The sequence below is a fragment of the Prionailurus viverrinus genome, chromosome D3 (genome assembly GCF_022837055.1).
Source record: "Prionailurus viverrinus isolate Anna chromosome D3, UM_Priviv_1.0, whole genome shotgun sequence".
NCBI lineage: Eukaryota > Metazoa > Chordata > Mammalia > Carnivora > Felidae > Prionailurus > Prionailurus viverrinus.
The window spans coordinates 24,705,539-24,721,840 of record NC_062572.1 but is presented as its reverse complement, the minus strand read 5'-3'; the positions used below and the strand labels follow the sequence as shown (position 1 = coordinate 24,721,840).

Below are 16,302 nucleotides of genomic sequence, written 5' to 3'. Positions count from 1 at the left end.
CGGCCCGCCTGGGGGGGCCCAACCCGTAGCTCCCACCTCCCGGGACTCCTTCTCCCAGCCCCTCAGCGACGCCCCCCGGACGGGGCGGTCCTAGCCCCAGGACCCGAGACTCCCCCTCAGGCCCCTCGGTGACGCCCCCCGGGCCGGGGCGCCCTGTCTGCCCCAGTACCTATTCTAGGGATCCCTTTGCCAAGCTCCTCAGCGACGCCTCCCGGGCTGGCAAGTCTCCCCAGCCTGAGGACCCGGGACCCCCTGCTCAAGTTCCTCAGCGTCTCCCCTCGGGCCGGGATGCCCCCTCTGCCCCAGCACCTCTGGGATCCCGCCCCGTCTCTCAGTGGCGTACCCTCCCTCGAGACGCTACACCCCCTCCCCAAGGGCCTCAGCGACACCCCCGGGCCAGGATCCCTTCGCGAGACCCACGACGACGCCCCCCGCGTCCCCAGCCCTCGTGTGCCTCCCGGCTCAGGAGCGGGTGCGGAGGCGAGCCGAGCGGGCGCCCAGCCCCTCTGCCAGGTCCCCGGCTGCGCCCGCCTGCCCAGCACTGTACTTTCTGCCTCTCGAGGAGTCGAGTTGATTTGCCTGCCCTGCAAGAGGCAGGTCCGAGGCTCGGGACGACCCGCTGTACCCAGCCGGGACGCCCCCTCCTTACCTCCGGGGCCGCTTGAGCTTCCCCAAACTCAGGTGCGGGCCTAGCTTGGTGAGGGGAAGGAAGGGGTGATGGGAAACCTCCCCTACAGATCTTAGGGTGCTTATCCCGAGGGTGCAGTGCAGAGCCCCTTGTCCCAGGTAATCCCACACTTTAAACAGTCACCCACTCCCAGGCCAAGGCTAAGGCCAGGGCTTCCCGAGGTGGGGCCCTGGACTAGGATGGAAGCGGGGACTTTGCTTAGCTTCCATCCACACCCTTCTTCGCAGAACTCTCTCCAAGTTGAAGAGCAGGCACGAGGGCGTTGTCTGGCCTGGTTACATTTCTCTGCAGGTTGTTTGGGTGTTGAGAGTTGGGCATTCGTGAAAGGGACGGGAAGGGTTCATTACAGGTTTGCTGGAGTAGGAAAACCGGCTAAGGGTTCTCCACCCAAAGTCGCAGACTGTATTGCTGGAATGACAGGAGTTTGTTGCTGAAAGAAAACTCAGTTGCTTTGTTTACCTACCAGCTTGGATTAGTAAAAAAAAAAAGGGGGGGGGAGGGAGGTGGTAGAACTTGGTATTGTCACTTACTGTGTGATTTTGGGCCATGACTCTGCTCTCAGAACCTCAGTTTCCTCATCTGTAAAGGAGAGATAATGAGAACTCCCTTTGCCTGATGTGGTAACACCCACATACAGAAGGCAGTCAATAAACATATTTTAATAATACTTTTTATAGTGCTTCACAGTTCACCAAGTGCTAGACACCTCATTTGCCCTGAGAATGCTATGAGCTTCCAGTCTGGCTAAGCCCTGTAAAAGGCAAAGCTTGGCTTTAGATCAATAGAAAGGGGTCTCCAAGTACTGTTAACTTTCGGCTCAGGAAGTGGTTTCTGAGTGATCGGCAGCTTTGTTGGGGGCTTCTGCAAAAACTGCTACAGAAGTTTGATCTCTTCTGCTATTTGCCGTATGAGAAGAATGAAGGAGGATCTTTCCGAGAGCCAGGATATGTCAACATAACTGTAACCTAGTAACCCCTTAGTTCCACTTTGCCATCTGTGTGTGGTCAGGATTTAATGTCCTCTATGGAGAGAGAGGTATGGGTGGAAATAAACTGGTTCCCCTTCTGGAAAGGGCAGAGTAGTAGCTCTGAAAAGCGTTAAGTGACTCAACTCTGCTTATGTTTGGTAGAAGGTGGCATCCTCTCCTCAGACATCCTTGCTTTGCTAGGAGGGGTCAAATGCAGCAGCTCTTAGGCAGTTTGAACCTGAAACCTTGGTGCGCTTTTATTTAGGAGTGTGAGTTAGAGACAAATAAATAACCATTGTGAGATGATTTATGAGAAGTGGCCCAAGTTCCTGCTCCAGTAAGCCTCACCAGCTCTGTTTCCTACCATCTTGGTATACCAGGGCTTTTGTGCCCTGGTCAGGATTTTCCTCTTTAGTTCCAGAAGCAGTTTTAGGGAGATACCACATGGTCTTCAGCATCACATCCTGTCTCAAGCCTGCTTACTAGTTTCTTAAATCCTTGAGGATATGCCAAACTTGCCATTTTATATTTTTTGATACTGTAATTTTCTCTGAAATTTTGTGGATGGAAAAAATTATTTCAATACTTATATTCTGCACAATTTTGTAATATTTAAATTACTGGTGGTTTGCATTTTTGAATGCTGACTTTATAAAAACAGTTAGCTCATTCCCCACCAATGCTAGTTCTAATTACAGTGTATAACCAACCCCAAATGATCTCCCTTCTCCTCTCCATTCTTCCTTTGAGATTCTCTCCCTTCCTTCACAACTGATAAGGGCAGAAGTTGATGGTGGAATCTAGACTTTCCTTTCTAGGAGGAAGGTAGCCAGGGCCCTAGGGCTAATGAGCTCTCTGAAGTGGGCTCCCATTTGGAATTTACTGACCTGCAGGGGAGAGCCTAGAGGTAGGAAAAGTAGAGAAGGCTGGGCGGAATTGTGCTACCTCAGCTTTCCACCTAAGGCAAACTACCTGCTTGGCTGTTTCACTGCCTTTGGGGGCTGTCAGGTGTGCATCCACAGAGCTTCTCAACTCAGGTTACATTTGCTGTGAATACCTTATGATGCTCATTCTCCTCTAAATCCTCATCTGGCATTCATCCTGTTAGCCAGTAGTATGTCTTGCTGTAGAACCTGTAAGTTCAGTGAACAGTGACTGCTTCATACAGTATAGAGCCCTGTCCCTCTTAGGGACTTCATTAATGTTAGTTTACCTGAATGCAACACAGGGGCTGATAGGAGTGAAGAGGACTAACATGCTTTCATGTCGACTCATTATTTTTATGCTCTGAGTATTTTAAGAAACACAAACCTGTCAAAATTGACCTGATATCAAAGAACTCTGGTGTTTCTATGAAAATTTGTTTGGGCTCCTAGACAAAGATATTTCTGTGTTTGAGATATGCGGCAGTGTGCCTGGGTGGCTCAGTTGGTTGAATGTCCAACTCTTGATTTCAGCTCAAGTCATGATCTCATGGTTTGTTCGTGGGTTCAAGCCCCATGTCAGGCTCCACGATGACAGTGCAGAGCCTGCTTGGGATTCGCTCGCTCTCTCTCGCTCTCTCTCTCTCTCTCTCTCTCTCTCAAAATAAATAAATAAATAACTTAAAAAATAAAAATAAAGAAATTAATGTTTGAGATATGCAATGAGACCTTTTATAAATCTGAAAGCACAAAGAAGTTCCATTTAGGCTCACTACTAATAAACAACAAGTTGGTGTACTTAATATAGACATTATTGATAATATCACTATTTAGCATAGTTAAAGCAACAGCAATAAATGATGAAGATAAAATATATTGCTTTAGATACCTTTACAATATACAGATTAGGGATTTTTGGTGATGGGCAATGTAACATCTTTAGTTTAGAATTTGGGGGCCTCTAATGCCATCTGAGGGCCTAGGTCAGATGTTAGCAGACATTTTTTTTTAATTTTAAAAAATGTTTTTATTTATTTTTGAGAGAGAGAGACTGACTGAGCACAAGCAGGGGTGGGGCAGAGAGACAGGGAGACACAGAATCCAAAGCAGGCTTCAGGCTCTGAGCTGTCAGCACAGAGCCCGACAGAGGGCTTAAACTCGTGAACCATGAGATCATGACCTGAGCTGAAGTTGGAAGCTTAACTGACTGAGCCACCCAGGTGCTCCATTTTTTTTTTTTTTTTTTTTTTCTTGAGAGAGAAAGAGCATGCATGAGCTGGGAAGAGGGAGAGAGAGAGAGAATCCCAAGCACGCTCCACACTTAGTGCAGAGCCTGATGCAGGGCGCAGTCCTACAACCCTGAGATCTTGACCTGAGCCGAAATCAAGAGTCAGATGTTCAACCAGCTGAGCCACCCAGGTGCCCCAGCAGACATTTTTTGTAAAGGGCAGTAAATAATTTGGGCTTTGTGGGCTCTGTACCGTCTCTGTTGCAATTACTCCACTCTGACTTTGTAGGGCAAAAGCAGCCAGAGACAAATATAAATGAATGGGCATGGCTATATTCTAATAAAACTTTAGGGACACTGAAATTTGAAAATTTCATATAATTTTTATGTGTCACAAAATACTATTCATTTTTTTAAAAGGTTATTTATTTATTTTGACGGGGGAGCGGGGAGAGAGAACATGTGCAGGAGCAGGTGAGTGACAAAGAGAGAGAGAGAAAGAGAATCTCGAGCAGGCGCGGCTTGAACTCACAAACCATGAGATCATGACCTGAGCCGGAATCAAGAGTCGGTCGCTTAACCGAGCCACCCAGGTGCCCCCAGAATATCGTTCTTTTGATTGTTTTCAATCATTTAAAATTTTAAAAACCATTCTTAGCTCATGGGCTATACAAAGTCAGGGAGTGGGCCAGATTGGGCCCAAGGCTATACTTGGCTAAGTCCTACTCAAGGTCCATGTGTATTGATTTTTTTCCAGTGCTCACTGGTCTGGAAAGGTGAAAAGGAGGCTTGATTTTGGTGAAAAAATGAACCATTTTCCTTTTACTATTAACTAATTTTAAGAGACATACAGTAGAAATGATTAAAATGGTAAATTTTATGTATATTTAACCACAATTTTTTTTAAAAGCTACATGAGGGGAAGTTCATGCACATACATTTGGATCTTTAATAATGCTTTAAAAAATGCCTTAAGAAGAAATTCAGTATGGTTCAGTGTGTGCTACATACAGAAAATAGTGTCTGCTTTGGAACTGGCCCATGTTTGTTCAACTATGCAGATGTTGCTTGGAGCAAACGGTTGAGAGATCTGTTTCTCAGAGGAAAGCCCAGGCAGCAGGTGGCACCAGCCTGAGACACAGAAAAACAGCCAGGAAAAAAAAAAAAAAAAGGAGAAGAGGAAGAAGAAAACAAACTTCTATCACTTTCCTAAACAATTGAATTTTATTTTCATGGTTCTGTCCTCATTTTTAAAGTGGCCTTTAAAACACAACAATGTGCTTAGCATGGCTGATTATTTTGTTTTAATTAAAACATTTTTGAAAAACAAAGTGAAGCATTCAAACATACCAAGTTGATTGTGTTTGTACTGTGGAACAGTTAATGCAAAACACTTGAGAGAGGCCGGAAGTTTGGATCTGTAGCTTTTGCCGAAGTTTTTGCCTCCTGAATTAGGATAACAGAGGAGGAAATGAATGTGTCCCATAGAAAACTACCTATGGAGGTTTTGAGGTGAGATCTCCCCAAGCCCCCTGATGCCACTTGGCAAGTTGGTTTCTGGCTGGCTCACTGTGCAGGGCCCCTGAGTGGGGCAGAACAATGACTGACATTCCTTCCATATTCAGTTTGACCTTGAGAGTCCAGCTGGAACCCGGATGTGTTAGTCCAGAATGAGCAGCCCTAGTTCACTCTGTTTTTCCCTCTCTCTGTGGTCTTTAGTATTGTCTTCTCAAGACGACAGTGGCTTCTTCCCCAGACCTCACTTCTGAGACATTATCCTGGATTCCGACTGAACAGAGAAAGGAGAGAGGCCATTGTAGAAATGTCAGAAGGGTGTTCATACTTCTCAAAAATAGCCACTATATAGAAGTTTGCTTCTCCTCCTCCAAGGAAATCCCCTGCTCCCTACTCCTCCCGCCCGCTTTTAATCTTCTTTCTAGGAAAACACCTTCCCTAGCCTGGACTTGGAACAGTTTTTTTGGTGTGTGTGTGTGTGTGTGTGTGTGTGTGTGTGTGTGTGTTATGATTTTATTTTTAAGTAACCTCTACACCCAACGTGGGGCTTGAACTTACAACCTTGAGATTCGAGTTGCAAGCTCCACCAACTGAGCCAGCCAGGCACCCTGGCCTTGTAAGTTTGAAGACAAATGAAGTTGGGTGCTGGGAAGCATCTCTCACAGACAAAAGATTTTAGGCCATCTGACATGCAAGGTTGCCTTTATTCCTCTCAATTATAACAGGACCTTCTAGGGGCTGCTCCTCTGCTAGGCCCAGCCTCCAGTTTCTCTTGCCACTGATTTAATCCTTGGCAAGTTGCCAAAGCATTAAACTTTTATTGTTCAATTTACCACAAGGGCGGGCCCTGCTTCTAGTGGGCTGGGGAGCCTGCAGCCGCTTCCAAACCCCAGTGTCACACCACATTAGCAACTTCAGACTTTGAGGGCGGGATTTCTTTCAGTTTGGTTAGATTCTTGGTTAGAACCAGAGCAGTATACTCACACTCAAAGTTTGAAAGCTAGGAAATAGTAAAAACTGCATAAGCAACTTTTAAAGACGATCCAAAATGGTTGCAGCATCAGCATGTACAACTCACTCTGCGTGGTTTCTTCATGCCTTCCAAGCAGATAGGTTAAATGGCTGTCCGTGTTCCTTGGTGGCCTAAAGTTGCGTGAAAACATGGCGACCAAGCAGTCCTCTTCTACGATGGTAGCGATCCTTAACCAGTGCCATCACAGTATGTAAATTACTTGCTGCTGTTCAATCTATAAAAATTCATCTTCAAAGATGATTATTGGGCTGGTAAAAATATTTTTAATAATGACCACAGAAGCCATATTTGTTTTTCTTTGATGTTCTTCCGAAGACTCTTCTGGTTTTAATCAGATTGTTCCCACATAAAATACAGTGGAAATCTACAATAATAAAATCCCTATTCCTATGTCTATGGGGAAATAAACAGAATGGGGACTGTCCTTTTAAGGGGCTTTCCCCTTCCCTTTCCCCAGACTCAAAGCCTCTATTACTGGTGGGTGTTTTGGCATCAGTTAAGGGCCTTCAATCCTTCCCTCCCTCCATGTTTTGCTCTTTCATTAAAGTGTTTCTGTTGTCTAATTATATCCTTTCAATCAAATTAGAGACTGCAGCATCTGGTGAGGGCCGTAACTGCCGCCATCTGCACCTCGTATATACAGGCCTTTTCAGCTGAGAATCACTCAACTTCCAAATGGCAGGAAGAGATTTGGAAAAAGTTTAGTTGCAAGGGAGGTTAACTTAAAAAGAACGTCTTCAAAGGCTGTGTACGACGCCCTGCTTGCTGTGATGTGCGCACTGCCATGCAGAGCTTCATTGGCTTGGCTCACCAAAGATTCTTCTCTAGCACTTGTGGCAGATGAGGGGTTTTTGATTGTCTTAGCTGAAATGACTAGGCCTCTCATCCTTATTACGGGCTTGAGGGCATCCAGGGCAAGCTGAGAATTCTTCCCTTGAGAAGAATCTTTTGTTATGTGACCACTGGTTAATGGATATGACACTTTCTGTTTATTTGACCATTTCTTCTAATTCAGTGGTTTCAACTGGAGGAGATTTTGCCCCCAGGGGACATTTGGCAATATCTGGAAACATTTTTGATTGTCATAACTCAGGGTGGGGTGGGGTAGAGTATGCTACTGGCATCTAGCGGGTGGAAGCCAGGGATGCTGCTAAAATAAACACCCTACAATGCACGGGATGGCCCCGCCAATGAATTATTTGACTCCAAATGTTAATAGTGCTAAGGTTGAGAAACCCCATCCTAATTGTGTTATTCTTTTGTCCTTCCCTTCACTGTGGCCTAGGAGGAGGCAATTCTGATCAACATTTTGTTGATTACTCTTAAGAAAGTAGATTCTTGGGGCGCCTGGGTGGCTTGGTCGGTTAAGCGTCTGACTTCAGCTCCGGTCATGATCTCACAGTCCATGATTTCAAGCGCCACGTCGGGCTCTGTGCTGACAGCTCAGAGCCTGGAGCCTGTTTCAGATTCTGTGTCTCCCTCTCTCTCTGCTCCTCCCCTGTTCATGCTCTGTCTCTTTCTGTCTCAAAAATAAATAAACATTAAAAAAAAATTAGGGGCGCCTGGGTGGCGCAGTCGGTTAAGCGTCCGACTTCAGCCAGGTCACGATCTCGCGGTCCGTGAGTTTGAGCCCCGCGTCAGGCTCTGGGCTGATGGGTCAGAGCCTGGAGCCTGTTTCCGATTCTGTGTCTCCCTCTCTCTCTGCCCCTCCCCCGTTCATGCTCTGTCTCTCTCTGTCCCAAAAATAAATAAACGTTGAAAAAAAAAATTAAAAAAGAAAAAAGAAAAAAAAGAAAAAAAAAGAAAGTAGATTCTTCATTATCCATATCTGAGGTCCATATGCATTTCTGTGGACAGTGTTTTGGAAACCTAAATGGAGTAAGGTCATCTGAGATTCACCATGTTTCTACTCTCTAGAGGAATATCGCCAGATTAAATACAGGGCATTCAGTTAAATTTGAATGTCAGATAAACAATGAATAATTTCTTTTGCATAAATCTGTCTCATACAGTATTTGGGAATACTTACCTTAAAAAAGTACTTTGATCAGTTGTTTATCTGCCATTCAAATTTAACTGGGCATCCTGTATTTTCATTTGCTGAATCTGGCAACCCTGCTATAGCTCTGTGAAACTTTATACCTTTGACTATGAAATCAATCTGTTGGTCACTGTCTACCCTTATTGCTGTGGCTGGCCTAGACATGACAGCTTCTGCTTGTGTTTGTTTATAAATTAGTGCTACACTGAGTCTTTCCTTCTGCCCAAAACTGTCTCCCTGGCTAGAGCTTCTGAAGCTTGTCACTTGAATCATATTTTTACCTTGGGACCAACTAACAAGTGCCTATCAAATGCCTACTGTTTGTATGCCCAGCATCTCTGACTAGGACTCAGGCCTGTGCCAATTCATAAAAGACGACCACTTTGTTGCTTTGGGTTTTATTTTAAAGATGTGCTCTAGGGCTGGGTGTTACATGTAAGTGAGGAATCACTACTCCTGAAATCAATGTCACACTCTATGTTAACTAACTAGAATTTAAATAAAATTTTGGAAAAGAAAAAAAAATAATAAAAAAGTTATGCTTTAGGGACATGCTGTGGACCTGCTCGTTAGCTCCCCACTCAAGAACTCTTATTTGACCATCCCATATCAACCAAGGGAAGCTGAATAGCCCATAGCCTGGCTTCCATGGAGCGTTGGCTGCCCTCCAGGACTCCATTATAGGGGAACTTTCTTGCCATCTGAAATTAAAAATAGGGCACAGGCAATACTGATGAAACTTGTCCAGAAGCTGGATTATATCAGTTTGTTTTATCTCCTTTTATACTGATTGAGAGCTTCAGACAGTGTAAAATAGGGTTGGTCGAGAGATGGGGAGGCGAAGTGGATTTGTGCCAGGTGTCTCCTGCTTAAAGCAAACTCAGAATATAAAATGTATGTTTTCATTACAAAGGCAGTTGATTATTCCCTATTACATGGCTTCACCATAGAGTTCCTTTAAATAGCAGATTCCTCTGGCTTAAATAGCAAGTATTTGATTTTCAAGTACTTGATTTTACCTAAACTTTCCTGGAACTTCTCATATTCTCATAAGTCATCGCGAGGTAAGTCATGATTCCTCACCAACTTATGGTGAGGAAACCAGGGCACTCAATATGTCTGTAATGCATTTTCCCCCCAGGTCCCCCATATACCTGCTTCCCTTATTCAGCTAACATTCGCCAGTCATGTTCTGAGGGGTCTGTACTTGTTGCAGATACAAAGATGAGATGCACAAGAAACTCACGGGCTAGTGGAAGCGGGACCAGGTGCTTCTTAAGCAATTACAGTTCAAGGTGATAAAGTCTGACCAGGCTGTGGGACTTGTTTTAGAGCTCCCAGTTTCTATAGGAGTATAGTGCTATCTATTCTAGACATGACCTTTCAAATAGTGTTCCATCTTTTTATCTTGTTTTTGTTTCTTTTAAAGTTGATTTATAAGGCGCTAAGTTATTTTCCATCAGAGAACTGGATTTTGAATTTTAAAACATCTTAAGATTTAAAATATCTTAAGCATAAGTGAGAACTAGTCTAGCATGAGATTTCATTTCAAGATTGAAGTAGATCCATTTGTATTCAAAGATTAACTCAAGAGAGGTACACGATCACCAAAGCAATAGAATATGTGCTGGTAGTGTTGGCAGTAGAATCCATGGTTAATTCGTGGAGCTAAAGTTCTTCTGACGGTTGACTTCTGTCTGAATGAGTCCATTCTTTCACTGAGGGTTGGCTTCATCTCTGTGTATGTTATAGAGCTAGATTCTTTCTCAAAAACTATCTTTTGGTCTTCAATTTGATTATTGTATGCATTTTTAATATCCTGAATGATAAATACAAATTCCTTGAGCACTGTGTATTCATGGTGACTGTTTCTGGCAGAAACACAAGTCCTTCAGAGTGGCAACCGTGGCACATTTTCCAGTGGGCCCTGCCTGGGTAGGAGTAGAGCATATTCAAGATGAGAGCCAGATGGGAAAAGAGTGGTACCCAACCAGCACTGCATTCTGGGTTGTTTTCCAAAGTTTTATACAACAAATAATAAGGACTCCCCTCTGAAGTGTTTTCCTGGGTCTTCTGAACTTGAACCTCTGGTCCTATGCTTATGGTAGGTTCAATTTTCTTGGAATAGTCTTTTAAACAATTAAATATTTCATCTGTTAATAAAGATGAAGAAACTGGAGATTCAAATAGAAGACCTCAAGCGCCCTTCCAAAAGTATAAATTGTTTAGTTAAAATAACTTTGAGAGGCATGACTTTTTCTTCCATTACTGTTTTTAAGGACACTGTTTCCTTGAATAAAAAGAAAGATCTAAAACATTTTTGAATAAAAAGCTACTGATAACTTTAAGAACATTAGAGTCATTTTTTTTTAGAGTGATTACTTTTATAGTAATTCCACTTTGGTCAAAAGTATAGCTTGTTCTGTGATCATTTCAACTGTTAATACATAGCCCAAGAACATGATCTGTGAATGTCGATCTTAATTTTAGACGACTGAATTTACAGCTGATTGAGTTTGTTTACAGCTCTTAAAAAGAAACTAAGGTAGATTAATTATAAAAACAACATGTGTTCAAGGTATCCTTTAACGAATTTTGATTATGGGAAATTGAGAACACATGCAAACATAGACGAATGTAAGGAAATCCCATATATCCATGTCCCGGCTTCAGTGAGTATCAGCCATGGCCAGTATTATTTCATTTGTACTGGCTTCGTCTCCCCAACTAGATTATTTTGTAACAAATCTCAGATATATCATCTCATCCATAAGCATTTCAGTAAGTATCTCCAAATGATAAGAACTCTTGGGGCACCTGGGTGGCTCAGTTGGTTAAGCGTCTGACTTGGGCTCAGGTCATGATCTTGTGAGTTTGAGCCCCATGTCGGGCTCTGTGCTGACAGTTCAGAGCCTGGAGCCTGGAGCCTGCTTCGGATTCTGTGTCTCCCTCTCTTCTGCCCCTCCCCCACTCCCTCCCTCCCCCTCTCTCTCTCTCTCTCTTTCTCTCCTTCAAAACTAAATAAACTTTGAAAAAAAAACCACACATAACTATTGACTTCAGCTCAGGTCATGATCTCTCTGTCAGGAGATCGAACCCCGCATCAGATTCTCTCTCTCTCCTTTCGGTCTCTCAAATAAATGAATAAATAAATAAATAATTAAAATTCTTTTAAAAAACACAGTACCATTACCATCATCACACTTAGAAAAACTAACAATTCCTTAATATCATCAAATACCCTGTTGGTAATCAATGTTCCAATTCCCCTGGTTGTCTCTTGGGTTGTTTTACTGTTCAACTCAGGATCTAAGCATGGTACAGTTAGGTGATATGACAAGAGTTTCTATTAACCTATAGGATTCCCTCTTTCTCTTTTTTCCTTGTTATTTATTTATTGATGATGTAGTTTTGTTTAAACAAAAAGGATGCTTAATGCTTAAGTACCTCTCTGATAGATTCAGGGCCCACATGGGAGTTGAATTTTGTTGTTGTTGTTGTTTTTGTTTTTTGTTTTTTGTTTTTTGTTTTTACCATAGAATTGTCACTTCCATTAGAGAAACGTGTAGAATTAGAGGGTCTGATTTATTTTATTTTTATAAGATTTTTAAACATTTTTTAAAGATTTTATTTATTTTTTTTTATTAAATTTTTAAAAAATGTTTTATTTATTTTTTGAGAAAGAGAGAGAGGCAGAGAGAGAGGGAGATGCAGAATCCAAAGCAGGCTTTAGGCTCTGAGCTGTCAGCACAGAGCCCAGTGCAGGACTCGAACTCACAAAGTCGGATGCTTAACCAACTGAGCCACCCAGGTGCCCCTGAAGATTTTATTTTTAAGTAACCTCCACATCCAATGTGGGACTCGAATTTACAACCCTGAGATCAAGAGTTGCATGCTCTCCTGACTGAGACAGCCAGGTGTCCCAGATTAAAAAATTTTGTTCATGTTTTTAGTTTATTTTTGAGAGAGAGAGACTGTGTGTGTGTGTGTGTGTGTGTGTGTGTGTGTGTGTGTGTGAATGGGGGTGGGGCAGAGAGAGAGGGAGACACAGAATCTGAAGCAGGCTCCAGGCTCTGAGCTGTGGGCACAGAGCCTGACTTGGGGCTCGAACTCATAGACTGTGAGATCATGACCTGAACTGAAGTTAATGCTCAACCAACTGAGCCACCCAGGTGCCCAGGTGTCCCAGATTTAGAGAGTTTTAAGCTTGGAAGAGATTTTGAGCCATCAACACTCAAATCATCCCAGACTTTTGAACATCATCCCAGACTTTTGAACTTCATCATCCCAGACTTTTGAACTTCAGTTTCATTATGATAGAGTCTTGATATTTGAGTTTAGAGTGAAGGGCCATTGAGACTATCTGTCTCAAAACCCATTGTTTCACGGGTGAAGAAACAGAGGTCTCAAGTGTCCAGGTGATTTGCTCAAACCACATAGTGTCAGCTGGTTATCTGGTATGCTTTCCTCTTTATTCCAGTGATTTCCCATATGTACTATGTATACAGAAAATTATCCTGTCTCTAGTCTAGATCTGATAACCTACCTCCATGTGATCGTGGGAATCACCGCTCTTACCTCAGCCATGTCAGGGTAGGAACATGTTGGAAATCACTGCCTTCCCACAGTCATGTGTCTCTAAAGACTTCCTCTTTACTTCAGGGTTCTGCACAGCTGAAATAAACATTCCTATAGCACTTCTGAGTGTGTGCAAAAATCCGTTTTTCCCAAGAGCATGCGCTTTGAAGATGTATCCACAAATTCCCACTGGATACCGATCTGTACCAGAAACCCAGCAGAGTAGGTGTATTGAGCAGACATTTGGCAACACTGTTGTATTACTCTCTAAATGGGAGCTTTTTCCACCTCAGCCTTGTATTTCTAGAATTCTACCCACTTAACCAAATTTTAGAGATATCTTTAAAGGAACAGAAGATATTCCCGTTGGAAAATGTTTTCTGCTGTCTTATTTTAAGACATAAAATAATCGAATTTAGTGTTTATTGACTCATGTTGATTCCAAACTCGGTCAAACTCAGCTGAATTCTTCCAACATAGGATCACTAGAGATGCTGAGTGGTCCTACATAGAACAGACATTTAACTTTGATGGATTAAAAACAGTGACTCCCATAAATATCATGGATAGAGATCCAACTAGTAATTTTACCAGAAAACTAGGAATATTCTGGACTCAGTATGAGAAAAAATTTTCTATTTCTCAATAGTATGGCTTCAGACAAATAGTGTAATTAGCAATTGACCTAGTTATAGAGCCTCATTGAGAACACAATCTTCAACTTTATTAAATCTCGTCAAAGAATAGAATGTCTTTTAGATTAACTGCTGTTTTCCTGCCTCTATCTCATATATGTCAAGTTTTAATTATTTTAAAAGAACATCTCATGGTTTTGAACATGAACTTTAAAAATGCTGTGCATATACAAGCTGGCAGAGTTCAGTTGGCTGGGACTTTATTAACTTGGCATTTTACTCGTTTATAATACATACAGATATTGAGTTATATGATTCATTAGAACATATAAATAAAGATGTATTTCATCACACAGTTGAAATTTTGATTAAGAAAAATCTATTTGTGGGGCACCTGGGTGCCTCAGTCAATTAAACTCTTGATTTTGGCTCAGGTCATGATCTCATAGTTCCCAAGATCAAGCCCTATGTCCAGGTCTGTGCTGACAGCATGGAGCTTGCTTGGGATTCTGTGTCTCTCCCTCTCTCTGTGCCTCTCCCCTGCTTGTGCTCATGCATTCTCTTTCTTTCTCTTCAAATAAACATTAAAAAAAATCTATTTGCTACATTATACCTTTTTTTTAAACTTTTTTTTAAGTTTATTTATTTTGGGGGGGGGGGAAGGGGCAGAGAGAGAGGGAAGGAGAGAATCCCAAGCAGGCTCCTTGCTGTCAGCGCAGAGCCCAATGTGGGGCTCAAACTCATGAATCATGAGATTGTGACCTAAGCTGAAGTCAAGAGTACGACGCTTAACCTACTGAGCCACCCAGGTGCCCCTTTTCTTACCTCTTATTCTTTTTTTTTTTTTAATGTTTTATTTTTGAGAGAGACACAGATTGTGAGCAGGGGTGAGAGACAGAGACACAGACTCCAAAGTAGGCTCCAGACTCTGACCCCAGAGCCCAGCACAGAGCCCAATGAGGGACCTGAACCCATGAGCTGTGAGATCATGATCTAAGCCCAAGTTGGACGTGTAAACTCCTGAGCCACCCAGGTGCCCTATTTTTTTTTTAATTAAAAAAAAAGTGTTCATTTTGTGAGGCACCTGGGTGGCTCAGTTGGTTAAGTGTCCAACTCTTGGTTTCAGCTCAGGTCATGATCTCACAGTTTGGTGGGGTTCAAGCCCCACATTGGGCTCTGTGCTAATAGCACAGAGCCTGTTTGGCATTCTCTCTCTCCTTCTCTCTCTCTCCCTCTCTCTGCCCCTCCCCCACTGTCTCTCTCAAAAAATAAACATTAAAAAAACTTTTTTTTAATGTTTATTTTTTATTTATTTTGAGAGAGAGAGAGAGAGGTAGAGGACATGCACAAGTGGGAGAGGGGCAGAGAGAGAGGGAAAGAGAGAATCCCAAGCAGGTTCTGCACTGTCAGCACAGAGCCCAACACGGGGCTCAATCTCATGACTGTGAGATCATGACCTGAGCTTTTTATCTCTTATTCATTGAATGTTTGGATTCAACACAGGACTCACATCACATATATTTTCTATGCTGATGGCAGCCTGATAACATTAAACAGAATTATAATAGGATGATGTTCCTCTCATGTTATATTGCCTTGCATGGGTAATTAATATAGGTTGTTATTATTATTATTATTATTTTAAATAGACTTCATGCCCAGCATGGAGCCCAATGTGGGGTTTGAACTCAAACTGACATTAAGACCTGAGCTCAGGGCCCCCTGGGTTGCTCAGTCAGTTGAGCATCAGACTCTTGATTTTGGCTAAAGTCATGATCCCAGAGTCACATTCTAGCCTGCTTAAGATTCTCTCTCTCCCCCCTTCTGCCTCTCTCCCCCACCCATACTCTCTCTCTCTTTAAAAAAAAAAAAAGACCTGAGCTGTGGGTTGAATGCTTAACCGACTGAGCCACCAGGCATCCCTATAGATAATTATTTTTCTGGACCAGAATGAAATATGTGATCATCATGGTCTCAAATTTATAATAAAATTTGATTATTTAAAAAAACTTTATAATTATGTTGTAATAACTTATTGGATACCTACTGTGTGCTAGGCATTTTACTTGTACGTCCTCCAATTCTTCCAGTTGCCCTGAGCCCTAATCCCCCATTTTACAAGTGAGGAAACCGAGGCTTAAAGTGTTTAGCTGAGTGCCTGTAGCTTGTAAACCATAGGCTGAAGGCTGGCTTCAGACCCTAATGTATGATTTCCATACCATACCACATTGTTAATAGAAAGTTTCTGTGCAGAATGGTATTTGATTTAAACTATTTCATAACCCTTGAAATTAAATACTCAAGCCTATAAATTTCTGTGTGTGTGTGTGTGTGTGTGTGTGTATTCTGTAGATATCACTTATTTCAGGGTACTTAGAGTTAATGGAACTTGGGGCTGCATAGAAGGGCTTCAGGAATTCCATGAACACTTCTGAAATTGTCAATGTTGTATATATAGTATTTGTCTATGGAGCGGGTCCCCATCTTTCAAGGATTCCCCAAGAGGTAGACTGAGAACTGTAATGTGGAAAATATTTTGGGGGGAGTATTTCTATGTCTTCTACAGCTCATGCCTGTCAATTATTGAAATTTCCAAGTACTTTTTACATATACCGTGTGAATATGTGAGATCCTATGGATTTTGAGGTATAAAAATAAAAGTTTAGAATGTATATGGCATCAGGTCTTCTCTTT

At 42.4% G+C, this 16,302-nt stretch overlaps 1 protein-coding gene across 3 annotated transcripts in view; it reads left to right on the top strand.

Annotated features, from left to right (window-relative positions):
• The window catches only part of KREMEN1 (kringle containing transmembrane protein 1), a 74,380-nt gene that overhangs the window by 1,968 nt on the left and 56,110 nt on the right, over nt 1-16,302 (top strand). The gene's annotated exons all lie outside the window — the stretch shown is intronic.